The sequence below is a fragment of the Denticeps clupeoides genome, unplaced genomic scaffold (genome assembly GCF_900700375.1).
Source record: "Denticeps clupeoides unplaced genomic scaffold, fDenClu1.1, whole genome shotgun sequence".
Taxonomy (NCBI): Eukaryota; Metazoa; Chordata; class Actinopteri; order Clupeiformes; family Denticipitidae; genus Denticeps; species Denticeps clupeoides.
This window is the reverse complement of record NW_021629879.1, coordinates 39,715-59,837: the sequence shown is the minus strand read 5'-3', so window position 1 is coordinate 59,837 and position 20,123 is coordinate 39,715. Positions and strand designations below refer to the sequence as shown.

At 39.8% G+C, this 20,123-nt stretch overlaps 35 non-coding genes and 31 pseudogenes across 35 annotated transcripts; all 66 read right to left on the bottom strand.

Annotated features, from left to right (window-relative positions):
• Nucleotides 1–227: 227 nt before the first annotated feature.
• Nucleotides 228–345, bottom strand: LOC114776427 (uncharacterized; annotated as a pseudogene).
• A 145-nt stretch (nucleotides 346–490) lies between these two features.
• On the bottom strand, nucleotides 491–608 carry LOC114776398 (5S ribosomal RNA). The gene has a single exon (XR_003745458.1). It is a non-coding gene; the product is annotated as a 5S ribosomal RNA (ribosomal RNA).
• A 144-nt stretch (nucleotides 609–752) lies between these two features.
• Nucleotides 753–871, bottom strand: LOC114776392 (5S ribosomal RNA). The gene has a single exon (XR_003745453.1). It is a non-coding gene; the product is annotated as a 5S ribosomal RNA (ribosomal RNA).
• Nucleotides 872–1,015: 144 nt separating this feature from the next.
• On the bottom strand, nucleotides 1,016–1,134 carry LOC114776391 (5S ribosomal RNA). Its single transcript, XR_003745452.1, has one exon. It is a non-coding gene; the product is annotated as a 5S ribosomal RNA (ribosomal RNA).
• Nucleotides 1,135–1,278: 144 nt separating this feature from the next.
• LOC114776390 (5S ribosomal RNA) lies at nucleotides 1,279–1,397 on the bottom strand. The gene has a single exon (XR_003745451.1). It is a non-coding gene; the product is annotated as a 5S ribosomal RNA (ribosomal RNA).
• A 144-nt stretch (nucleotides 1,398–1,541) lies between these two features.
• LOC114776389 (5S ribosomal RNA) lies at nucleotides 1,542–1,660 on the bottom strand. Its single transcript, XR_003745450.1, has one exon. It is a non-coding gene; the product is annotated as a 5S ribosomal RNA (ribosomal RNA).
• Nucleotides 1,661–1,805: 145 nt separating this feature from the next.
• On the bottom strand, nucleotides 1,806–1,924 carry LOC114776388 (5S ribosomal RNA). Its single transcript, XR_003745449.1, has one exon. It is a non-coding gene; the product is annotated as a 5S ribosomal RNA (ribosomal RNA).
• A 144-nt stretch (nucleotides 1,925–2,068) lies between these two features.
• On the bottom strand, nucleotides 2,069–2,187 carry LOC114776387 (5S ribosomal RNA). Its single transcript, XR_003745446.1, has one exon. It is a non-coding gene; the product is annotated as a 5S ribosomal RNA (ribosomal RNA).
• Nucleotides 2,188–2,331: 144 nt separating this feature from the next.
• Nucleotides 2,332–2,450, bottom strand: LOC114776386 (5S ribosomal RNA). Its single transcript, XR_003745445.1, has one exon. It is a non-coding gene; the product is annotated as a 5S ribosomal RNA (ribosomal RNA).
• A 143-nt stretch (nucleotides 2,451–2,593) lies between these two features.
• Nucleotides 2,594–2,712, bottom strand: LOC114776384 (5S ribosomal RNA). Its single transcript, XR_003745444.1, has one exon. It is a non-coding gene; the product is annotated as a 5S ribosomal RNA (ribosomal RNA).
• A 144-nt stretch (nucleotides 2,713–2,856) lies between these two features.
• LOC114776372 (5S ribosomal RNA) lies at nucleotides 2,857–2,975 on the bottom strand. The gene has a single exon (XR_003745443.1). It is a non-coding gene; the product is annotated as a 5S ribosomal RNA (ribosomal RNA).
• A 143-nt stretch (nucleotides 2,976–3,118) lies between these two features.
• Nucleotides 3,119–3,237, bottom strand: LOC114776430 (5S ribosomal RNA). Its single transcript, XR_003745478.1, has one exon. It is a non-coding gene; the product is annotated as a 5S ribosomal RNA (ribosomal RNA).
• Nucleotides 3,238–3,381: 144 nt separating this feature from the next.
• Nucleotides 3,382–3,500, bottom strand: LOC114776418 (5S ribosomal RNA). The gene has a single exon (XR_003745477.1). It is a non-coding gene; the product is annotated as a 5S ribosomal RNA (ribosomal RNA).
• A 144-nt stretch (nucleotides 3,501–3,644) lies between these two features.
• LOC114776406 (5S ribosomal RNA) lies at nucleotides 3,645–3,763 on the bottom strand. Its single transcript, XR_003745466.1, has one exon. It is a non-coding gene; the product is annotated as a 5S ribosomal RNA (ribosomal RNA).
• Nucleotides 3,764–3,907: 144 nt separating this feature from the next.
• LOC114776395 (5S ribosomal RNA) lies at nucleotides 3,908–4,026 on the bottom strand. The gene has a single exon (XR_003745455.1). It is a non-coding gene; the product is annotated as a 5S ribosomal RNA (ribosomal RNA).
• Nucleotides 4,027–4,169: 143 nt separating this feature from the next.
• On the bottom strand, nucleotides 4,170–4,288 carry LOC114776366 (5S ribosomal RNA). Its single transcript, XR_003745442.1, has one exon. It is a non-coding gene; the product is annotated as a 5S ribosomal RNA (ribosomal RNA).
• Nucleotides 4,289–4,433: 145 nt separating this feature from the next.
• LOC114776405 (5S ribosomal RNA) lies at nucleotides 4,434–4,551 on the bottom strand. Its single transcript, XR_003745465.1, has one exon. It is a non-coding gene; the product is annotated as a 5S ribosomal RNA (ribosomal RNA).
• A 144-nt stretch (nucleotides 4,552–4,695) lies between these two features.
• Nucleotides 4,696–4,814, bottom strand: LOC114776400 (5S ribosomal RNA). The gene has a single exon (XR_003745460.1). It is a non-coding gene; the product is annotated as a 5S ribosomal RNA (ribosomal RNA).
• A 144-nt stretch (nucleotides 4,815–4,958) lies between these two features.
• Nucleotides 4,959–5,076, bottom strand: LOC114776428 (uncharacterized; annotated as a pseudogene).
• Nucleotides 5,077–5,218: 142 nt separating this feature from the next.
• LOC114776380 (uncharacterized) lies at nucleotides 5,219–5,336 on the bottom strand (annotated as a pseudogene).
• A 143-nt stretch (nucleotides 5,337–5,479) lies between these two features.
• LOC114776385 (uncharacterized) lies at nucleotides 5,480–5,595 on the bottom strand (annotated as a pseudogene).
• A 144-nt stretch (nucleotides 5,596–5,739) lies between these two features.
• LOC114776379 (uncharacterized) lies at nucleotides 5,740–5,856 on the bottom strand (annotated as a pseudogene).
• A 144-nt stretch (nucleotides 5,857–6,000) lies between these two features.
• LOC114776416 (5S ribosomal RNA) lies at nucleotides 6,001–6,119 on the bottom strand. Its single transcript, XR_003745475.1, has one exon. It is a non-coding gene; the product is annotated as a 5S ribosomal RNA (ribosomal RNA).
• Nucleotides 6,120–6,265: 146 nt separating this feature from the next.
• On the bottom strand, nucleotides 6,266–6,384 carry LOC114776421 (uncharacterized; annotated as a pseudogene).
• A 144-nt stretch (nucleotides 6,385–6,528) lies between these two features.
• LOC114776381 (uncharacterized) lies at nucleotides 6,529–6,645 on the bottom strand (annotated as a pseudogene).
• Nucleotides 6,646–6,789: 144 nt separating this feature from the next.
• LOC114776383 (uncharacterized) lies at nucleotides 6,790–6,908 on the bottom strand (annotated as a pseudogene).
• Nucleotides 6,909–7,052: 144 nt separating this feature from the next.
• Nucleotides 7,053–7,172, bottom strand: LOC114776429 (uncharacterized; annotated as a pseudogene).
• A 144-nt stretch (nucleotides 7,173–7,316) lies between these two features.
• Nucleotides 7,317–7,436, bottom strand: LOC114776424 (uncharacterized; annotated as a pseudogene).
• A 143-nt stretch (nucleotides 7,437–7,579) lies between these two features.
• On the bottom strand, nucleotides 7,580–7,698 carry LOC114776420 (uncharacterized; annotated as a pseudogene).
• A 143-nt stretch (nucleotides 7,699–7,841) lies between these two features.
• LOC114776378 (uncharacterized) lies at nucleotides 7,842–7,959 on the bottom strand (annotated as a pseudogene).
• Nucleotides 7,960–8,104: 145 nt separating this feature from the next.
• On the bottom strand, nucleotides 8,105–8,223 carry LOC114776368 (uncharacterized; annotated as a pseudogene).
• A 143-nt stretch (nucleotides 8,224–8,366) lies between these two features.
• LOC114776426 (uncharacterized) lies at nucleotides 8,367–8,485 on the bottom strand (annotated as a pseudogene).
• Nucleotides 8,486–8,629: 144 nt separating this feature from the next.
• On the bottom strand, nucleotides 8,630–8,749 carry LOC114776431 (uncharacterized; annotated as a pseudogene).
• A 144-nt stretch (nucleotides 8,750–8,893) lies between these two features.
• On the bottom strand, nucleotides 8,894–9,013 carry LOC114776402 (5S ribosomal RNA). The gene has a single exon (XR_003745462.1). It is a non-coding gene; the product is annotated as a 5S ribosomal RNA (ribosomal RNA).
• A 144-nt stretch (nucleotides 9,014–9,157) lies between these two features.
• LOC114776413 (5S ribosomal RNA) lies at nucleotides 9,158–9,276 on the bottom strand. Its single transcript, XR_003745472.1, has one exon. It is a non-coding gene; the product is annotated as a 5S ribosomal RNA (ribosomal RNA).
• A 142-nt stretch (nucleotides 9,277–9,418) lies between these two features.
• On the bottom strand, nucleotides 9,419–9,537 carry LOC114776434 (uncharacterized; annotated as a pseudogene).
• Nucleotides 9,538–9,680: 143 nt separating this feature from the next.
• On the bottom strand, nucleotides 9,681–9,798 carry LOC114776376 (uncharacterized; annotated as a pseudogene).
• A 143-nt stretch (nucleotides 9,799–9,941) lies between these two features.
• LOC114776401 (5S ribosomal RNA) lies at nucleotides 9,942–10,060 on the bottom strand. The gene has a single exon (XR_003745461.1). It is a non-coding gene; the product is annotated as a 5S ribosomal RNA (ribosomal RNA).
• Nucleotides 10,061–10,204: 144 nt separating this feature from the next.
• LOC114776407 (5S ribosomal RNA) lies at nucleotides 10,205–10,324 on the bottom strand. Its single transcript, XR_003745467.1, has one exon. It is a non-coding gene; the product is annotated as a 5S ribosomal RNA (ribosomal RNA).
• Nucleotides 10,325–10,469: 145 nt separating this feature from the next.
• On the bottom strand, nucleotides 10,470–10,588 carry LOC114776415 (5S ribosomal RNA). The gene has a single exon (XR_003745474.1). It is a non-coding gene; the product is annotated as a 5S ribosomal RNA (ribosomal RNA).
• A 144-nt stretch (nucleotides 10,589–10,732) lies between these two features.
• Nucleotides 10,733–10,850, bottom strand: LOC114776373 (uncharacterized; annotated as a pseudogene).
• A 143-nt stretch (nucleotides 10,851–10,993) lies between these two features.
• Nucleotides 10,994–11,111, bottom strand: LOC114776375 (uncharacterized; annotated as a pseudogene).
• Nucleotides 11,112–11,256: 145 nt separating this feature from the next.
• On the bottom strand, nucleotides 11,257–11,375 carry LOC114776394 (5S ribosomal RNA). The gene has a single exon (XR_003745454.1). It is a non-coding gene; the product is annotated as a 5S ribosomal RNA (ribosomal RNA).
• A 144-nt stretch (nucleotides 11,376–11,519) lies between these two features.
• On the bottom strand, nucleotides 11,520–11,638 carry LOC114776419 (uncharacterized; annotated as a pseudogene).
• Nucleotides 11,639–11,785: 147 nt separating this feature from the next.
• LOC114776367 (uncharacterized) lies at nucleotides 11,786–11,903 on the bottom strand (annotated as a pseudogene).
• Nucleotides 11,904–12,047: 144 nt separating this feature from the next.
• On the bottom strand, nucleotides 12,048–12,165 carry LOC114776432 (uncharacterized; annotated as a pseudogene).
• Nucleotides 12,166–12,309: 144 nt separating this feature from the next.
• LOC114776369 (uncharacterized) lies at nucleotides 12,310–12,427 on the bottom strand (annotated as a pseudogene).
• Nucleotides 12,428–12,569: 142 nt separating this feature from the next.
• LOC114776403 (5S ribosomal RNA) lies at nucleotides 12,570–12,688 on the bottom strand. The gene has a single exon (XR_003745463.1). It is a non-coding gene; the product is annotated as a 5S ribosomal RNA (ribosomal RNA).
• A 145-nt stretch (nucleotides 12,689–12,833) lies between these two features.
• On the bottom strand, nucleotides 12,834–12,954 carry LOC114776377 (uncharacterized; annotated as a pseudogene).
• A 143-nt stretch (nucleotides 12,955–13,097) lies between these two features.
• On the bottom strand, nucleotides 13,098–13,217 carry LOC114776422 (uncharacterized; annotated as a pseudogene).
• A 144-nt stretch (nucleotides 13,218–13,361) lies between these two features.
• LOC114776412 (5S ribosomal RNA) lies at nucleotides 13,362–13,480 on the bottom strand. Its single transcript, XR_003745471.1, has one exon. It is a non-coding gene; the product is annotated as a 5S ribosomal RNA (ribosomal RNA).
• A 142-nt stretch (nucleotides 13,481–13,622) lies between these two features.
• On the bottom strand, nucleotides 13,623–13,741 carry LOC114776433 (uncharacterized; annotated as a pseudogene).
• A 390-nt stretch (nucleotides 13,742–14,131) lies between these two features.
• LOC114776370 (uncharacterized) lies at nucleotides 14,132–14,249 on the bottom strand (annotated as a pseudogene).
• A 144-nt stretch (nucleotides 14,250–14,393) lies between these two features.
• On the bottom strand, nucleotides 14,394–14,511 carry LOC114776410 (5S ribosomal RNA). The gene has a single exon (XR_003745469.1). It is a non-coding gene; the product is annotated as a 5S ribosomal RNA (ribosomal RNA).
• A 144-nt stretch (nucleotides 14,512–14,655) lies between these two features.
• Nucleotides 14,656–14,774, bottom strand: LOC114776414 (5S ribosomal RNA). Its single transcript, XR_003745473.1, has one exon. It is a non-coding gene; the product is annotated as a 5S ribosomal RNA (ribosomal RNA).
• A 142-nt stretch (nucleotides 14,775–14,916) lies between these two features.
• LOC114776423 (uncharacterized) lies at nucleotides 14,917–15,035 on the bottom strand (annotated as a pseudogene).
• A 143-nt stretch (nucleotides 15,036–15,178) lies between these two features.
• Nucleotides 15,179–15,296, bottom strand: LOC114776374 (uncharacterized; annotated as a pseudogene).
• Nucleotides 15,297–15,440: 144 nt separating this feature from the next.
• LOC114776417 (5S ribosomal RNA) lies at nucleotides 15,441–15,559 on the bottom strand. Its single transcript, XR_003745476.1, has one exon. It is a non-coding gene; the product is annotated as a 5S ribosomal RNA (ribosomal RNA).
• Nucleotides 15,560–15,703: 144 nt separating this feature from the next.
• LOC114776408 (5S ribosomal RNA) lies at nucleotides 15,704–15,822 on the bottom strand. Its single transcript, XR_003745468.1, has one exon. It is a non-coding gene; the product is annotated as a 5S ribosomal RNA (ribosomal RNA).
• A 143-nt stretch (nucleotides 15,823–15,965) lies between these two features.
• Nucleotides 15,966–16,084, bottom strand: LOC114776399 (5S ribosomal RNA). The gene has a single exon (XR_003745459.1). It is a non-coding gene; the product is annotated as a 5S ribosomal RNA (ribosomal RNA).
• Nucleotides 16,085–16,227: 143 nt separating this feature from the next.
• LOC114776371 (uncharacterized) lies at nucleotides 16,228–16,346 on the bottom strand (annotated as a pseudogene).
• Nucleotides 16,347–16,734: 388 nt separating this feature from the next.
• On the bottom strand, nucleotides 16,735–16,853 carry LOC114776411 (5S ribosomal RNA). The gene has a single exon (XR_003745470.1). It is a non-coding gene; the product is annotated as a 5S ribosomal RNA (ribosomal RNA).
• Nucleotides 16,854–16,998: 145 nt separating this feature from the next.
• LOC114776435 (uncharacterized) lies at nucleotides 16,999–17,117 on the bottom strand (annotated as a pseudogene).
• A 143-nt stretch (nucleotides 17,118–17,260) lies between these two features.
• Nucleotides 17,261–17,379, bottom strand: LOC114776396 (5S ribosomal RNA). Its single transcript, XR_003745456.1, has one exon. It is a non-coding gene; the product is annotated as a 5S ribosomal RNA (ribosomal RNA).
• A 144-nt stretch (nucleotides 17,380–17,523) lies between these two features.
• Nucleotides 17,524–17,642, bottom strand: LOC114776404 (5S ribosomal RNA). Its single transcript, XR_003745464.1, has one exon. It is a non-coding gene; the product is annotated as a 5S ribosomal RNA (ribosomal RNA).
• A 143-nt stretch (nucleotides 17,643–17,785) lies between these two features.
• Nucleotides 17,786–17,904, bottom strand: LOC114776397 (5S ribosomal RNA). Its single transcript, XR_003745457.1, has one exon. It is a non-coding gene; the product is annotated as a 5S ribosomal RNA (ribosomal RNA).
• Nucleotides 17,905–20,123: the final 2,219 nt, after the last annotated feature.

Here is a 20,123-nt window from a genome sequence, read left to right as displayed (position 1 = left end):
CCATCCAAGTACTAACCAGGCCCAAGCCTTCTTAGCTTCCGAGATCAGACGAGACCGGGCGTTCTTGGGCTGGTATGGGCCGTAAGCAATTCTCTGCTTAAAAATCTTGGACTTCAAAACAACCTAGGCTTGAAAACATATCACAGAGTGAAAATACCTCTTAACTTACTTTAGAAAAAAACTAACAAAGCGATGCAAAAAAACTTCATTTTAAAAAGTTTTTCAACAGTTTAAGCACCTGGTATTCCCAGGAGGTCTCCCATCCAAGTACTAACCAGGCCCAAGCCTTCTTAGCTTCCGAGATCAGACGAGACCGGGCGTTCTTGGGCTGGTATGGCCGTAAGCAATCTCTGCTTGAAAATCTTGGACTTTAAACAACCTAGGCTTGAAAAACATATCACAGAGTGAAAATACCTCTTAACTTACTTTAGATAAAAACTAACAAAGCGATGCAAAAAAACTTCATTTTAAAAAGTTTTTCAACAGTTAAAGCTTACAGCACCTGGTATTCCCAGGAGGTCTCCATCCAAGTACTAACCAGGCCCAAGCCTTCTTAGCTTCCGAGATCAGACGAGACCGGGCGTTCTTGGGCTGGTATGGCCGTAAGCAATCTCTGCTTGAAAATCTTGGACTTTAAACAACCTAGGCTTGAAAACATATCACAGAGTGAAAATACCTCTTAACTTACTTTAGATAAAAACTAACAAAGCGATGCAAAAAAACTTCATTTTAAAAAGTTTTTCAACAGTTAAAGCTTACAGCACCTGGTATTCCCAGGAGGTCTCCCATCCAAGTACTAACCAGGCCCAAGCCTTCTTAGCTTCCGAGATCAGACGAGACCGGGCGTTCTTGGGCTGGTATGGCCGTAAGCAATCTCTGCTTGAAAATCTTGGACTTTAAACAACCTAGGCTTGAAAACATATCACAGAGTGAAAATACCTCTTAACTTACTTTAGAAAAAAACTAACAAAGCGATGCAAAAAAACTTCATTTTAAAAAGTTTTTCAACAGTTAAAGCTTACAGCACCTGGTATTCCCAGGAGGTCTCCCATCCAAGTACTAACCAGGCCCAAGCCTTCTTAGCTTCCGAGATCAGACGAGACCGGGCGTTCTTGGGCTGGTATGGCCGTAAGCAATCTCTGCTTGAAAATCTTGGACTTTAAACAACCTAGGCTTGAAAACATATCACAGAGTGAAAATACCTCTTAACTTACTTTAGATAAAAACTAACAAAGCGATGCAAAAAAACTTCATTTTAAAAAGTTTTTCAACAGTTAAAGCTTACAGCACCTGGTATTCCCAGGAGGTCTCCCATCCAAGTACTAACCAGGCCCAAGCCTTCTTAGCTTCCGAGATCAGACGAGACCGGGCGTTCTTGGGCTGGTATGGCCGTAAGCAATCTCTGCTTGAAAATCTTGGACTTTAAACAACCTAGGCTTGAAAACATATCACAGAGTGAAAATACCTCTTAACTTACTTTAGATAAAAACTAACAAAGCGATGCAAAAAAACTTCATTTTAAAAAGTTTTTCAACAGTTAAAGCTTACAGCACCTGGTATTCCCAGGAGGTCTCCCATCCAAGTACTAACCAGGCCCAAGCCTTCTTAGCTTCCGAGATCAGACGAGACCGGGCGTTCTTGGGCTGGTATGGCCGTAAGCAATCTCTGCTTGAAAATCTTGGACTTTAAACAACCTAGGCTTGAAAACATATCACAGAGTGAAAATACCTCTTAACTTACTTTAGATAAAAACTAACAAAGCGATGCAAAAAAACTTCATTTTAAAAAGTTTTTTCAACAGTTAAAGCTTACAGCACCTGGTATTCCCAGGAGGTCTCCCATCCAAGTACTAACCAGGCCCAAGCCTTCTTAGCTTCCGAGATCAGACGAGACCGGGCGTTCTTGGGCTGGTATGGCCGTAAGCAATCTCTGCTTGAAAATCTTGGACTTTAAACAACCTAGGCTTGAAAACATATCACAGAGTGAAAATACCTCTTAACTTACTTTAGATAAAAACTAACAAAGCGATGCAAAAAAACTTCATTTTAAAAAGTTTTTCAACAGTTAAAGCTTACAGCACCTGGTATTCCCAGGAGGTCTCCCATCCAAGTACTAACCAGGCCCAAGCCTTCTTAGCTTCCGAGATCAGACGAGACCGGGCGTTCTTGGGCTGGTATGGCCGTAAGCAATCTCTGCTTGAAAATCTTGGACTTTAAACAACCTAGGCTTGAAAACATATCACAGAGTGAAAATACCTCTTAACTTACTTTAGATAAAAACTAACAAAGCGATGCAAAAAAACTTCATTTTAAAAAGTTTTTCAACAGTTAAAGCTTACAGCACCTGGTATTCCCAGGAGGTCTCCCATCCAAGTACTAACCAGGCCCAAGCCTTCTTAGCTTCCGAGATCAGACGAGACCGGGCGTTCTTGGGCTGGTATGGCCGTAAGCAATCTCTGCTTGAAAATCTTGGACTTTAAACAACCTAGGCTTGAAAACATATCACAGAGTGAAAATACCTCTTAACTTACTTTAGAAAAAACTAACAAAGCGATGCAAAAAAACTTCATTTTAAAAAGTTTTTCAACAGTTAAAGCTTACAGCACCTGGTATTCCCAGGAGGTCTCCCATCCAAGTACTAACCAGGCCCAAGCCTTCTTAGCTTCCGAGATCAGACGAGACCGGGCGTTCTTGGGCTGGTATGGCCGTAAGCAATCTCTGCTTGAAAATCTTGGACTTTAAACAACCTAGGCTTGAAAACATATCACAGAGTGAAAATACCTCTTAACTTACTTTAGAAAAAAACTAACAAAGCGATGCAAAAAAACTTCATTTTAAAAAGTTTTTCAACAGTTAAAGCTTACAGCACCTGGTATTCCCAGGAGGTCTCCCATCCAAGTACTAACCAGGCCCAAGCCTTCTTAGCTTCCGAGATCAGACGAGACCGGGCGTTCTTGGGCTGGTATGGCCGTAAGCAATCTCTGCTTGAAAATCTTGGACTTTAAACAACCTAGGCTTGAAAACATATCACAGAGTGAAAATACCTCTTAACTTACTTTAGAAAAAACTAACAAAGCGATGCAAAAAAACTTCATTTTAAAAAGTTTTTCAACAGTTAAAGCTTACAGCACCTGGTATTCCCAGGAGGTCTCCCATCCAAGTACTAACCAGGCCCAAGCCTTCTTAGCTTCCGAGATCAGACGAGACCGGGCGTTCTTGGGCTGGTATGGCCGTAAGCAATCTCTGCTTGAAAATCTTGGACTTTAAACAACCTAGGCTTGAAAACATATCACAGAGTGAAAATACCTCTTAACTTACTTTAGAAAAAAACTAACAAAGCGATGCAAAAAAACTTCATTTTAAAAAGTTTTTCAACAGTTAAAGCTTACAGCACCTGGTATTCCCAGGAGGTCTCCCATCCAAGTACTAACCAGGCCCAAGCCTTCTTAGCTTCCGAGATCAGACGAGACCGGGCGTTCTTGGGCTGGTATGGCCGTAAGCAATCTCTGCTTGAAAATCTTGGACTTTAAACAACCTAGGCTTGAAAACATATCACAGAGTGAAAATACCTCTTAACTTACTTTAGATAAAAACTAACAAAGCGATGCAAAAAAACTTCATTTTAAAAAGTTTTTCAACAGTTAAAGCTTACAGCACCTGGTATTCCCAGGAGGTCTCCCATCCAAGTACTAACCAGGCCCAAGCCTTCTTAGCTTCCGAGATCAGACGAGACCGGGCGTTCTTGGGCTGGTATGGCCGTAAGCAATCTCTGCTTGAAAATCTTGGACTTTAAACAACCTAGGCTTGAAAACATATCACAGAGTGAAAATACCTCTTAACTTACTTTAGAAAAAAACTAACAAAGCGATGCAAAAAAACTTCATTTTAAAAAGTTTTTCAACAGTTAAAGCTTACAGCACCTGGTATTCCCAGGAGGTCTCCCATCCAAGTACTAACCAGGCCCAAGCCTTCTTAGCTTCCGAGATCAGACGAGACCGGGCGTTCTTGGGCTGGTATGGCCGTAAGCAATCTCTGCTTGAAAATCTTGGACTTTAAACAACCTAGGCTTGAAAACATATCACAGAGTGAAAATACCTCTTAACTTACTTTAGAAAAAACTAACAAAGCGATGCAAAAAAACTTCATTTTAAAAAGTTTTTCAACAGTTAAAGCTTACAGCACCTGGTATTCCCAGGAGGTCTCCCATCCAAGTACTAACCAGGCCCAAGCCTTCTTAGCTTCCGAGATCAGACGAGACCGGGCGTTCTTGGGCTGGTATGGCCGTAAGCAATCTCTGCTTGAAAATCTTGGACTTTAAACAACCTAGGCTTGAAAACATATCACAGAGTGAAAATACCTCTTAACTTACTTTAGATAAAAAACTAACAAAGCGATGCAAAAAAACTTCATTTTAAAAAGTTTTTCAACAGTTAAAGCTTACAGCACCTGGTATTCCCAGGAGGTCTCCCATCCAAGTACTAACCAGCCCAAGCCTTCTTAGCTTCCGAGATCAGACGAGACCGGGCGTTCTTGGGCTGGTATGGCTGTAAGCAATCTCTGCTTGAAAATCTTGGACTTTAAACAACCTAGGCTTGTAAACATATCACAGAGTGAAAATACCTCTTAACTTACTTTAGAAAAAAAACTAACAAAGCGATGCAAAAAAACTTCATTTTAAAAGTTTTTTAACAGTTAAAGCTTACAGCACCTGGTATTCCCAGGAGGTCTCCCATCCAAGTTCTAACCAGGCCCAAGCCTTCTTAGCTTCCGAGATCAGACGAGACCGGGCGTTCTTGGGCTGGTATGGCCGTAAGCAATCTCTGCTTAAAAAATCTTGGACTTTAAACAACCTAGGCTTGAAAACATATCACAGAGTGAAAATACCTCTTAACTTACTTAGAAAAAAACTAACAAAGCGATGCAAAAAAAACTTCATTTTAAAAGTTTTTCAACAGTTAAAGCTTACAGCACCTGGTATTCCAGGAGGTCTCCCATCCAAGTACTAACCAGGCCCAAGCCTTCTTAGCTTCCGAGATCAGACGAGACCAGGCGTTCCTGGGCTGGTATGGCCGTAAGTAATCTCTGCTTGAAAATCTTGGACTTTAAACAACCTAGGCTTGAAACATATCACAGAGTGAAATAACCTCTTAACCTACTTTAGAAAAAAACTAACAAAGCGATGCAAAAAAACTTCATTTTAAAAAGTTTTCAACAGTTAAAGCTTACAGAACCTGGTATTCCCAGGAGGTCTCCCATCCAATACTAACCAGGCCCAAGCCTTCTTAGCTTCCGAGATCAGACGATACCGGGCGTTCTTGGGCTGGTATGGCCGTAAACAATATCGCCTTGAAAATCTTGGACTTTAAACAACCTAGGCTTGAAAACATATCACAGAGTGAAATACCTTCTTAACTTACTTTAGAAAAAAACTAACAAAGCGATGCAAAAAAAACTCATTTAAAAGGTTTTTCTACAGTTAAAGCTTACAGAACTGGTATTCCCAGGAGGTCTCCCATTCAAGTACTACCAGGCCCAAGCCTTCTTAATTCCGATATCAGACGAGACCGGGCGTTCTTGGGCTGGTATGGCTGTAAGCAATCTCTGCTTGAAAATCTTGGACTTTAAACAACCTAGGCTTGAAAACATATCACAGAGTGAAAATACCTCTTAACTTACTTTAGAAAAAAACTAACAAAGCGCTGCAAAAAAACTTCATTTTAAAAGGTTTTTCAACAGTTAAAGCTTACAGAACCTGGTATTCCCAGGAGGTCTCCCATCCAAGTACTAACAGGCCCAAGCCTTCTTAATTCCGAGATCAGACGAGACCGGGCGTTCTTGGGCTGGTATGGCCGTAAGCAATCTCTGCTTGAAAATCTTGGACTTTAAACAACCTAGGCTTGAAAACATATCACAGATTGAAAATACCTCTTAACTTACTTTAGAAAAAAACTAACAAAGCGATGCAAAAAAACTTCATTTTAAAAAGTTTTTCAACAGTTAAAGCTTACAGAACCTGGTATTCCCAGGAGGTCTCCCATCCAAGTACTAACCAGGCCCAAGCCTTCTTAGCTTCCGAGATCAGACGAAACCAGGCGTTCTTGGGCTGGTATGGCCGTAAGCAATCTCTGCTTGAAAATCTTGGACTTTAAACAACCTAGGCTTGAAAACATATCACAGAGTGAAAATACCTCTTAACTTACTTTAGAAAAAAACTTAACAAAGCGATGCAAAAAAACTTCATTTTAAAAAGTTTTTCAACAGTTTAAAGCTTACAGAACCTGGTATTCCCAGGAGGTCTCCCATCCAAGTACTAACCAGGCCCAAGCCTTCTTAGCTTCAGAGATCAGACGAGACCGGGCATTCTTGGGCTGGTATGGCCGTAAGCAATTTCTGCTTGAAAATCTTGGACTTTAAACAACCTAGGCTTGAAATCATATCACAGAGTGAAAATACCTCTTAACTTACTTTAGAAAAAAACTAAGAAAGCGATGCAAAAAAACTTCATTTTTAAAAGTTTTTCAACAGTTAAAGCTTACAGAACCTGGTATTCCCATGAGGTCTCCCATCCAAGTACTGACCAGGCCCAAGCCTTCTTAGCTTCGAGATCAGACGAGACCAGGCGTTCTTGGCTGGTATGGCCGTAAGCAATCTCTGCTTGAAAATCTTGGACTTTAAACAACCTAGGCTTGAAAACATATCACAGAGTGAAAATACCTCTTAACTTACTTTAGAAAAAACTAACAAAGCGATGCAAAAAAACTTCCATTTTAAAAAGTTTTTCAACAGTTAAAGCTTACAGAACCTGGTATTCCCAGGAGGTCTCCATCCAAGTACTAACCAGGCCCAAGACTTCTTAGCTTCCGAGATCAGACAAGACCAGGGCGTTCTTGGGCTGGTATGGCCATAAGCAATCTCTGCTTGAAAATCTTGGACTTTAAACAACCTAGGCTTGAAAACATATCACAGAGTGAAAATACCTCTTAACTTACTTTAGAAAAAAACTAACAAAGCGATGCAAAAAAACTTCATTTTAAAAAGTTTTTCAACAGTTAAAGCTTACAGCACCTGGTATTCCCAGGAGGTCTCCCATCCAAGTACTTACCAGGCCCAAGCCTTCTTAGCTTCCGAGATCAGACGATACCGGGCGTTCTTGGGCTGGTATGGCCCGTAAGCAATTCTCTGCTTGAAAATCTTGGACTTTAAACAACCTAGGCTTGAAAACATATCACAGAGTGAAATACCTCTTAACTTACTTTAGAAAAAAACTAACAAAGCGATGCAAAAAAACTTCATTTTAAAAAGTTTTTCAACAGTTAAAGCTTACAGCACCTGGTATTCCCAGGAGGTCTCCCATCCAAGTACTAACCAGGCCCAAGCCTTCATTAGCTTCCGAGATCAGACGAGACCAGGCGTTCCTGGGCTGGTATGGCCGTAAGTAATCTCTGCTTGAAAATCTTGGACTTTAAACAACCTAGGCTTGAAAACATATCACAGAGTGAAAATACCTCTTAACTTACTTTAGAAAAAAACTAACAAAGCGATGCAAAAAACTTCATTTTAAAAAGTTTTTCAACAGTTAAAGCTTACAGAACCTGGTATTCCCAGGAGGTCTCCCATCCAAGTACTAACCAGGCCCAAGCCTTCTTAGCTTCCGAGATCAGACGATACCGGGCGTTCTTGGGCTGGTATGGCCGTAAGCAATATCGCCTTGAAAATCTTGGACTTTAAACAACCTAGGCTTGAAAACATATCACAGAGTGAAAATACCTCTTAACTTACTTTAGAAAAAAACTAACAAAGCGATGCAAAAAAACTCATTTTAAAAGGTTTTTCAACAGTTAAAGCTTACAGAACCTGGTATTCCCAGGAGGTCTCCCATTCAAGTACTAACCAGGCCCAAGCCTTCTTAATTCCGATATCAGACGAGACCGGGCGTTCTTGGGCTGGTATGGCTGTAAGCAATCTCTGCTTGAAAATCTTGGACTTTAAACAACCTAGGCTTGAAAACATATCACAGAGTGAAAATACCTCTTAACTTACTTTAGAAAAAAAACTAACAAAGCGATGCAAAAAAACTTCATTTTAAAAAGTTTTTCAACAGTTAAAGCTTACAGCAACTGGTATTCCCAGGAGGTCTCCCATCCAAGTACTAACAAGGCCCAAGCCTTCTTAGCTTCCGAGATCAGACGAAACCAGGCGTTCTTGGGCTGGTATGGCCGTAAGCAATCTCTGCTTGAAAATCTTGGACTTTAAACAACCTAGGCTTGAAAACATATCACAGAGTGAAAATACCTCTTAACTTACTTTAGAAAAAAATTAACAAAGCGATGCAAAAAAACTTCATTTTAAAAGTTTTTCAACAGTTAAAGCTTACAGCAACTGGTATTCCCAGGAGGTCTCCCATCCAAGTACTAACCAGGCCCAAGCCTTCTTAGCTTCAGAGATCAGACGAGACCGGGCATTCTTGGGCTGGTATGGCCGTAAGCAATTTCTGCTTGAAAATCTTGGACTTTAAACAACCTAGGCTTGAAAACATATCACAGAGTGAAAATACCTCTTAACTTACTTTAGAAAAAAACTAACAAAGCGATGCAAAAAAACTTCATTTTAAAAAGTTTTTCAACAGTTAAAGCTTACAGAACCTGGTATTCTCAGGAGGTCTCCCATCCAAGTACTAATCAGGCCCAAGCCTTCATTAGCTTCCGAGATCAGACGAGACCGGGCGTTCTTGGGCTGGTATGGCCGTAAGCAATCTCTGCTTGAAAATCTTGGACTTTAAACAACCTAGGCTTGAAAACATATCACAGAGTGAAAATACCTCTTAACTTACTTTAGAAAAAAACTAACAAAGCGATGCAAAAAAAATTCATTTTAAAAAGTTTTTCAACAGTTAAAGCTTACAGCAACCTGGTATTCCCAGGAGGTCTCCCATCCAAGTACTAACCAGGCCCAAGCCTTCTTAGCTTCAGAGATCAGACGAGACCGGGCATTCTTGGGCTGGTATGGCCGTAAGCAATTTCTGCTTGAAAATCTTGGACTTTAAACAACCTAGGCTTGAAATCATATCACAGAGTGAAAATACCTCTTAACTTACTTTAGAAAAAAACTAAGCAATGCGATGCAAAAAAACTTCATTTTAAAAGTTTTTCAACAGTTAAAGCTTACAGAACCTGGTATTCCCATGAGGTCTCCCATCCAAGTACTGACCAGGCCCAAGCCTTCTTAGCTTCCGAGATCAGACGAGACCAGGCGTTCTTGGGCTGGTATGGCCGTAAGCAATCTCTGCTTGAAAATCTTGGACTTTAAACAACCTAGGCTTGAAAACATATCACAGAGTGAAAATACCTCTTAACTTACTTTAGAAAAAAACTAACAAAGCGATGCAAAAAACTTCATTTTAAAAAGTTTTCAACAGTTAAAGATTACAGAACCTGGTATTCCCAGGAGGTCTCCCATCCAAGTACTAACCAGGCCCAAGCCTTCTTAGCTTCCGAGATCAGACAAGTCCGGGCGTTCTTGGGCTGGTATGGCCGTAAGCAATCTCTGCTTGAAAATCTTGGACTTTAAACAACCTAGGCTTGAAAACATATCACAGAGTGAAAATACCTCTTAACTTACTTTAGAAAAAAACTAACAAAGCGATGCAAAAAAACTTCATTTTAAAAGTTTTTCAACAGTTAAAGCTTACAGAACCTGGTATTCCCAGGAGGTCTCCCATCCAAGTACTAACCAGGCCCAAGCCTTCTTAATTCCGATATCAGACGAGACCGGGCGTTCTTGGGCTGGTATGGCCGTAAGCAATCTCTGCTTGAAAATCTTGGACTTTAAACAACCTAGGCTTGAAAACATATCACAGAGTGAAAATACGTCTTAACTTACTTTAGAAAAAAACTAACAAAGCGATGAAAAAAACTTCATTTTAAAAAGTTTTTCAACAGTTAAAGCTTACAGAACCTGGTATTCTCAGGAGGTCTCCCATCCAAGTACTAACCAGGCCCAAGCCTTCTTAGCTTCCGAGATCAGACGAGACCGGGCGTTCTTGGGCTGGTATAGCCGTAAGCAATCTCTGCTTGAAAATCTTGGACTTTAAACAACCTAGGCTTGAAAACATATCACAGAGTGAAAATACCTCTTAACTTACTTTAGAAAAAAACTAACAAAGCGATGCAAAAAAAATTCATTTTAAAAAGTTTTTCAACAGTTAAAGCTTACAGAACCTGGTATTCCCAGGAGGTCTCCCATCCAAGTACTAACCAGGCCCAAGCCTTCTTAGCTTCCGAGATCAGACGAGACCGGGCGTTCTTGGGCTGGTATGGCCTGTAAGCAATCTCTGCTTGAAAATCTTGGACTTTAAACAACCTAGGCTTGTAAACATATCACAGAGTGAAAATACCTCTTAACTTACTTTAGAAAAAAACTAACAAAGCGATGCAAAAAAAACTTCATTTTAAAAAGTTTTTCAACAGTTAAAGCTTACAGAACCTGGTATTCTCAGGAGGTCTCCCATCCAAGTACTGACCAGGCCCAAGCCTTCTTAGCTTCCGAGATCAGACGAGACCAGGCGTTCTTGGGCTGGTATGGCCGTAAGCAATCTCTGCTTGAAAATCTTGGACTTTAAACAACCTAGGCTTGAAAACATATCACAGAGTGAAAATACCTCTTAACTTACTTTAGAAAAAAACTAACAAAGCGATGCAAAAAAAACTTCATTTTAAAAAGTTTTCAACAGTTAAAGATTACAGAACCTGGTATTCCCAGGAGGTCTCCCATCCAAGTACTAACAGGCCCAAGCCTTCTTAGCTTCCGAGATCAGACAAGACCGGGCGTTCTTGGGCTGGTATGGCCGTAAGCAATCTCTGCTTGAAATCTTGGACTTTAAACAACCTAGGCTTGAAAACATATCACAGAGTGAAAATACCTCTTAACTTACTTTAGAAAAAAACTAACAAAGCGATGCAAAAAAAACTTCATTTTAAAAGTTTTTCAACAGTTAAAGCTTACAGAACCTGGTATTCCCAGGAGGTCTCCCATCCAAGTACTAACCAGGCCCAAGCCTTCTTAATTCCGATATCAGACGAGACCGGGCGTTCTTGGGCTGGTATGGCCGTAAGCAATCTCTGCTTGAAAATCTTGGACTTTAAACAACCTAGGCTTGAAAACATATCACAGAGTGAAAATACCTCTTAACTTACTTTAGAAAAAAACTAACAAAGCGATGCAAAAAAAACTTCATTTTAAAAAGTTTTTCAACAGTTAAAGCTTACAGCACCTGGTATTCCCAGGAGGTCTCCCATCCAAGTACTAACCAGGCCCAAGCCTTCTTAGCTTCCGAGATCAGACGAGACCAGGCGTTCTTGGGCTGGTATGGCCGTAAGCTAATCTCTGCTTGAAAATCTTGGACTTTAAACAACCTAGGCTTGAAAACATATCACAGAGTGAAAATACCTCTTAACTTACTTTAGAAAAAAACTAACAAAGCGATGCAAAAAACTTCATTTTAAAAAGTTTTTCAACAGTTAAAGCTTACAGAACCTGGTATTCCCAGGAGGTCTCCCATCCAAGTACTAACCAGGCCCAAGCCTTCTTAGCTTCCGAGATCAGACGATACCGGGCGTTCTTGGGCTGGTATGGCCGTAAGCAATCTCTGCCTTGAAAATCTTGGACTTTAAACAACCTAGGCTTGAAAACATATCACAGAGTGAAAATACCTCTTAACTTACTTTAGAAAAAAACTAACAAAGCGATGCAAAAAAAACTTCATTTTAAAAAGGTTTTTCAACAGTTAAAGCTTACAGAACCTGGTATTCCCAGGAGGTCTCCCATCCAAGTACTAACCAGGCCCAAGCCTTCTTACTTCCGATATCAGACGAGACCGGGCGTTCTTGGGCTGGTATGGCCGTAAGCAATCTCTGCTTGAAAATCTTGGACTTTAAACAACCTAGGCTTGAAAACATATCACAGAGTGAAAATACCTCTTAACTTACTTTAGAAAAAAACTAACAAAGCGATGCAAAAAAACTTCATTTTAAAAAGTTTTTCAACAGTTAAAGCTTACAGAACCTGGTATTCCCAGGAGGTCTCCCATCCAAGTACTAACCAGGCCCAAGCCTTCTTAATTCCGAGATCAGACGAGACCGGGCGTTCTTGGGCTGGTATGGCCGTAAGCAATCTCTGCTTGAAAATCTTGGACTTTAAACAACCTAGGCTTGAAAACATATCACAGATTGAAAATACCTCTTAACTTACTTTAGAAAAAAACTAACAAAGCGATGCAAAAAAACTTCATTTTAAAAAGTTTTTCAACAGTTAAAGCTTACAGAACCTGGTATTCCCAGGAGGTCTCCCATCCAAGTACTAACCAGGCCCAAGCCTTCTTAGCTTCCGAGATCAGACGAACCAGGCGTTCTTGGGCTGGTATGGCCGTAAGCAATCTCTGCTTGAAAATCTTGGACTTTAAACAACCTAGGCTTGAAAACATATCACAGAGTGAAAATACCTCTTAACTTACTTTAGAAAAAAACTAACAAAGCGATGCAAAAAACTTCATTTTAAAAGTTTTTCAACAGTTAAAGCTTACAGCAACTGGTATTCCCAGGAGGTCTCCCATCCAAGTACTAACCAGGCCCAAGCCTTCTTAGCTTCCGAGATCAGACGAGACCGGGCATTCTTGGGCTGGTATGGCCGTAAGCAATCTCTGCTTGAAAATCTTGGACTTTAAACAAACCTAGGCTTGAAAACATATCACAGAGTGAAAATACCTCTTAACTTACTTTAGAAAAAAACTAACAAAGCGATGCAAAAAAACTTCATTTTAAAAAGTTTTTCAACAGTTAAAGCTTACAGAACCTGGTATTCCTCAGGAGGTCTCCCATCCAAGTACTAATCAGGCCCAAGCCTTCATTAGCTTCCGAGATCAGACGAGACCGGGCGTTCTTGGGCTGGTATGGCCGTAAGCAATCTCTGCTTGAAAATCTTGGACTTTAAACAACCTAGGCTTGAAAACATATCACAGAGTGAAAATACCTCTTAACTTACTTTAGAAAAAAACTAACAAAGCGATGCAAAAAAAATTCATTTAAAAAGTTTTTCAACAGTTAAAGCTTACAGCAACCTGGTATTCCCAGGAGGTCTCCCATCCAAGTATTAACCAGGCCCAAGCCTTCTTAGCTTCAGAGATCAGACGAGACCGGGCATTCTTGGGCTGGTATGGCCGTAAGCAATTTCTGCTTGAAAATCTTGGACTTTAAACAACCTAGGCTTGAAATCATATCACAGAGTGAAAATACCTCTTAACTTACTTTAGAAAAAAACTAAGAAAGCGATGCAAAAAAACTTCATTTTTAAAAGTTTTTCAACAGTTAAAGCTTACAGAACCTGGTATTCCCATGAGGTCTCCCATCCAAGTACTGACCAGGCCCAAGCCTTCTTAGCTTCCGAGATCAGACGAGACCAGGCGTTCTTGGGCTGGTATGGCCGTAAGCAATCTCTGCTTGAAAATCTTGGACTTTAAACAACCTAGGCTTGAAAACATATCACAGAGTGAAAATACCTCTTAACTTACTTTAGAAAAAAACTAACAAAGCGATGCAAAAAAACTTCATTTTAAAAGTTTTCAACAGTTAAAGATTACAGAACCTGGTATTCCCAGGAGGTCTCCCATCCAAGTACTAACCAGGCCCAAGCCTTCTTAGCTTCCGAGATCAGACAAGTCCGGGCGTTCTTGGGCTGGTATGGCCGTAAGCAATCTCTGCTTGAAAATCTTGGACTTTAAACAACCTAGGCTGAAAACATATCACAGAGTGAAAATACCTCTTAACTTACTTTAGAAAAAACTAACAAAGCGATGCAAAAAAAACTCATTTTAAAAATTTTTCAACAGTTAAAGCTTACAGAACCTGGTATTCCCAGGAGGTCTCCCATCCAAGTACTAACCAGGCCCAAGCCTTCTTAAGAAGGACCGGGCGTTCTTGGGCTGGTATGGCCGTAAGCAATCTCTGCTTGAAAATCTTGGACTTTAAACAACTAGGCTTGAAAACATATCACAGAGTGAAAATACGTCTTAACTTACTTTAGAAAAAAACTAACAAAGCGATGAAAAAAAACTTCATTTTAAAAAGTTTTTCAACAGTTAAAGCTTACAGAACCTGGTATTCTTAGGAGGTCTCCCATCCAAGTACTAACAGGCCCAAGCCTTCTTAGCTTCCGAGATCAGACGAGACCGGGCGTTCTTGGGCTGGTATAGCCGTAAGCAATCTCTGCTTGAAAATCTTGGACTTTAAACAACCTAGGCTTGAAAACATATCACAGAGTGAAAATACCTCTTAACTTACTTTAGAAAAAAACTAACAAAGCGATGCAAAAAAACTTCATTTTAAAAAGTTTTTCAACAGTTAAAGCTTACAGAACCTGGTATTCCCAGGAGGTCTCCCATCCAAGTACTAACCAGGCCCAAGCCTTCTTAGCTTCCGAGATCAGACGAGACCGGGCGTTCTGGGCTGGTATGGCTGTAAGCAATCTCTGCTTGAAAATCTTGGACTTTAAACAACCTAGGCTTGTAAACATATCACAGAGTGAAAATACCTCTTAACTTACTTTAGAAAAAAACTAACAAAGCGATGCAAAAAAACTTCATTTTAAAAAGTTTTTCAACAGTTAAAGCTTACAGAACCTGGTATTCTCAGGAGGTCTCCCATCCAAGTACTGACCAGGCCCAAGCCTTCTTAGCTTCCGAGATCAGACGAGACCAGGCGTTCTTGGGCTGGTATGGCCGTAAGCAATCTCTGCTTGAAAATCTTGGACTTTAAACAACCTAGGCTTGAAAACATATCACAGAGTGAAAATACCTCTTAACTTACTTTAGAAAAAACTAACAAAGCGATGCAAAAAAACTTCATTTTAAAAAGTTTTCAACAGTTAAAGCTTACAGAACCTGGTATTCCCAGGAGGTCTCCCATCCAAGTACTAACCAGGCCCAAGCCTTCTTAGCTTCCGAGATCAGACAAGTCCGGGCGTTCTTGGGCTGGTATGGCCGTAAGCAATCTCTGCTTGAAAATCTTGGACTTTAAACAACCTAGGCTTGAAAACATATCACAGAGTGAAAATACCTCTTAACTTACTTTAGAAAAAAACTAACAAAGCGATGCAAAAAAACTTCATTTTAAAAGTTTTTCAACAGTTAAAGCTTACAGAACCTGGTATTCCCAGGAGGTCTCCCATCCAAGTACTAACCAGGCCCAAGCCTTCTTAATTCCGATATCAGACGAGACCGGGCGTTCTTGGGCTGGTATGGCCGTAAGCAATCTCTGCTTGAAAATCTTGGACTTTAAACAACCTAGGCTTGAAAACATATCACAGAGTGAAAATACCGTCTTAACTTACTTTAGAAAAAAACTAACAAAGCGATGAAAAAAAACTTCATTTTAAAAGTTTTTCAACAGTTAAAGCTTACAGAACCTGGTATTCTCAGGAGGTCTACCATCCAAGTACTAACCAGGCCCAAGCCTTCTTAGCTTCCGAGATCAGACGAGACCGGGCGTTCTTGGGCTGGTATAGCCGTAAGCAATCTCTGCTTGAAAATCTTGGACTTTAAACAACCTAGGCTTGAAAACATATCACAGAGTGAAAATACCTCTTAACTTACTTTAGAAAAAAACTAACAAAGCGATGCAAAAAAACATTCATTTTAAAAAGTTTTCAACAGTTAAAGCTTACAGAACCTGGTATTCCCAGGAGGTCTCCTATCCAAGTACTAACCAGGCCCAAGCCTTCTTAGCTTCCGAGATCAGACGAGACCGGGCGTTCTTGGGCTGGTATGGCTGTAAGCAATCTCTGCTTGAAAATCTTGGACTTTAACAACCTAGGCTTGTAAACATATCACAGAGTGAAAATACCTCTTAACTTACTTTAGAAAAAAACTAACAAAGCGATGCAAAAAAACTTCATTTTAAAATGTTTTTCAACACTTAAAGCTTACAGCACCTGGTATTCCCAGGAGGTCTCCCATCCAAGTTCTAACCAGGCCCAAGCCTTCTTAGCTTCCGAGATCAGACGAGACCGGGCGTTCTTGGGCTGGTATGGCCGTAAGCAATCTCTGCTTGAAAATCTTGGACTTTAAACAACCTAGGCTTGAAAACATATCACAGAGTGAAAATACCTCTTAACTTACTTTAGAAAAAAACTAACAAAGTGATGCAAAAAACTTCATTTTAAAAAGATTTTCAACAGTTAAAGCTTACAGAAGCTGGTATTCCCAGGAGGTCTCCCATCCAAGTACTAATCAGGCCCAAGCCTTCTTAGCTTCCGAGATCAGACGAGACCAGGCGTTCTTGGGCTGGTATGGCCGTAAGTAATCTCTGCTTGAAAATATTGGACTTTAAACAACCTAGCCTTGAAAACATATCACAGAGTGAAAATACCTCTTAACTTACTTTAGAAAAAACTAACAAAGCGATGCAAAAAACTTCATTTTAAAAAGTTTTTCAACAGTTAAAGATTACAGAACCTGGTATTCCCAGGAGGTCTCACAGAGTGATACATATCACAGAGTGAGATCAGACGAGACCGGGCGTTCTTGGGCTGGTATGGCCGTAAGCAATCTCTGCTTGAAAATCTTGGACTTTAAACAACCTAGGCTTGAACTCATATCACAGAGTGAAAATACCTCTTAACTTACTTTAGAACAAAACTAACAAAGCGATGCAAAAAAACTTCATTTTAAAAAGTTTTTCAACAGTTAAACTTACAGCACCTAGTATTCCCAGGAGGTCTCCCATCCAAGTACTAACCAGGCCCAAGCTTTCTTATCTTCCGAGATCAGACGAGACCGGGCGTTCTTGGGCTGGTATGGCCGTAAGCAATCTCTGCTTGAAAATCTTGGACTTTAAACAAACCTAGGCTTGAAAAACATATCACAGATTGAAAATACCTCTTAACTTACTTTAGAAAAAAACTAACAAAGCGATGCAAAAAACTTCATTTTAAAAAGTTTTTCAACAGTTAAAGCTTACAGAACCTGGTATTCCCAGGAGGTCTCCCATCCAAGTACTAACAAGGTCCAAGCCTTCTTAGCTTCCGAGATCAGACGAGACCAGGCGTTCTTGGGCTGGTATGGCCGTAAGCAATCTCTGCTTGAAAATCTTGGATTTTAAACAACCTAGGCTTGAAAACATATCACAGAGTGAAAATACCTCTTAACTTACTTTAGAAAAAAACTAACAAAGCGATGCAAAAAACTTCATTTTAAAAAGTTTTTCAACAGTTAAAGCTTACAGAACCTGGTATTCCCAGGAGGTCTCCCATCCAAGTACTAACCAGGCCCAAGCCTTCTTAGCTTCCGAGATCAGACGAGACCGGGCGTTCTTGGGCTGGTATGGCCGTAAGCAGTCTCTGCTTGAAAATCTTGGATTTTAAACAACCTAGGCTTGAACTCATATCACAAAGTGAAAATACCTCTTAACTTACTTTAGAAAAAAACTAACAAAGCGATGCAAAAAAACTTCATTTTAAAAAGTTTTTCAACAGTTAAAGATTACAGAACCTGGTATTCCCAGGAGGTCTCCCATCCAAGTACTAGCCAGGCCCAAGCCTTCTTAGCTTCCGAGATCAGACGAGACCGGGCGTTCTTGGGCTGGTATGGCCGTAAGCAATCTCTGCTTGAAAATCTTGGACTTTAAACAACCTAGGCTTGAAAAGATATCACAGAGTGAAATACCTCTTAACTTACTTTAGAAAAAAACAAACAAAGCGATGCAAAAAAACTTCATTTTAAAAAGTTTTTCAACAGTTAAAGCTTACAGCACCTAGTATTCCCAGGAGGTCTCCCATCCAAGTACTAACCAGGCCCAAGCTTTCTTAGCTTCCGAGATCAGACGAGACCGGGCGTTCTTGGGCTGGTATGGCCGTAAGCAATCTCTGCTTGAAAATCTTGGACTTTAAACAACCTAGGCTTGAAAACATATCACAGATTGAAAATACCTCTTAACTTACTTTAGAAAAAAACTAACAAAGCGATGCAAAAAAACTTCATTTTAAAAAGTTTTTCAACAGTTAAAGCTTACAGAACCTGGTATTCCCAGGAGGTCTCCCATCCAAGTACTAACCAGGCCCAAGCCTTCTTAGCTTCCGAGATCCAGATTATATCAGATTTGCATTTAGGCATCTAGACGTGGTGAAAACAATTTTCTGAAGTCCAAACTGGTCATTAGAATGGGGGTAAAAGAATATTTAAGTGGTTTTGGACGAGACACAGTTGGAGTTTTTAGAAACTGGTGATCTACTGTCATGCACAACCATATGTAGGGTTTACCAGGTCTGAAAAAGAGAAAAGATCCGGTTAGCAACAGTTGTGTAGACAAAAAGCCTTGTTGATGTCACAGGATAAAGGGCAGACTCAAAATGTCAGAACAACCAATGTATGTGGACAGTGTTGGGGAGTGACGGAATGCATGTACCGTTTAAATGAGTGATAATCAGAATACAGTTACTTTGCTAAAATAAATGTATACACGGATGTCTGATCAGCGCTGCCACCAGGACGACCATCTGGCCGTACCAGAGCAAGCACAAGTGTGCGCAATAGTGCGCGTAACAGTGCCAAACGTTACCACAAAACATTCAATTTTCTCCAAATACAGTATGAGTGCGAGGAATAATTAATTCATGCATTTTTATAATAATTTTTATAATAATTATCTCGGTATTGTTCACTGATAAGACCTGATAAGACCTCATTATTTAGTAAACTTAGTGTTTGTTTTTTTGCAAGCATTAGAAAAGCAGCACCTCATATGTTTATGCCAATTGTTAGCCAATTATTGGATTTTTTGGGGGGATTTAAGTTTTTTACATTTACATTTACCTTTACAGCATTTGGCAGACGTCCTTATCCAGAGCGACTTACAACGTGCTTTCAACCAAACAGTTCAGCACTGACACCTTAGAGGGTTCTTGTAAATGTTGTCATTGTCACATCAAGTTTAAAATAACTGATTTGTATTGAAGGATCTTTAGTATTTTTAAGTTATTTATGGAAGAGTAATATATACAGTAAATGCCAAAAAGTATATTTAATTTTTTTTTTATTCTACTTTATTAATTAGAAAACTGAAGACTGGAGAATTATCAAAACAATTTAACATTCTGTTGGTAGGGTCAAAATGTGGTGTAATCAACATGTAAGCATGGATGCATCCAACCCTGGATCTAGTGGTTCAGGCTGGTGTTGGTCTCTCAGGGGGGGGGGCTGTCCATGTAACTACCGATTGTAAGTCACTCTGGATAAGGCTGTCTGATAAATACCATAGATGTACACATAAATTAGTATTGCTGCTGACATGTCCATTCCCTTATTACCACAGTGTACCCCCCCCCCCCCCCTTTTTTTTTTTTGATGGCTACTTAAATACAGCATAATACACCAAGTCACAAAGCTCAAACTATCTCAGACTAGTTACTTGAACATGACATTGAGTTCGCTGTACTCTACATTCACCAGGTCTCAATCCAAACAGAACACCTTTGGATATTGGCTTCGGATATCATAGACAACCAGCAGACAAATCTGCCGCAGCTACATGATGCTATCATGTCTGTATGGACCAATATATCTGAGGAATATTTCCACACCTTTTTGAGGCTATGCCATGAAGAATAAGGTTGTTCTAAAGGCATAAGGTGGTCCACCCGAGTACTAACGAGGTCTACCTAATAATATGACCAGCGAGAATCAATCATACAGATAGAAAATCTGCGAACAATGAAGCACTTCAACATCAGAAGGATAAAAAAAATACAAATATACTGTAGAAAAAATATACAAATAAATGAAACTTTAAATTCTTTGATATTATAGCCCTAAAGTTGCATGCCCCCTCCCTAAAAATCGCACCCCTTGATACGATTTCAGAAAATATGAAATTGTTAACATGAGAAATTTATTTGAAGTTACTTGATAATAATATTAAAAACCATGTCTAAAATATATATATATGTCTGATGTGAACTATATTAAAAAGTGGTTAGAAAGTGTGTAGGTATATATTTTCAATATTATCATTACATAATCCATAGTGGAAAAACATGATTAAAAAGAATGTTGAAAAGTTTTTTCAATGTTCATAAATATAT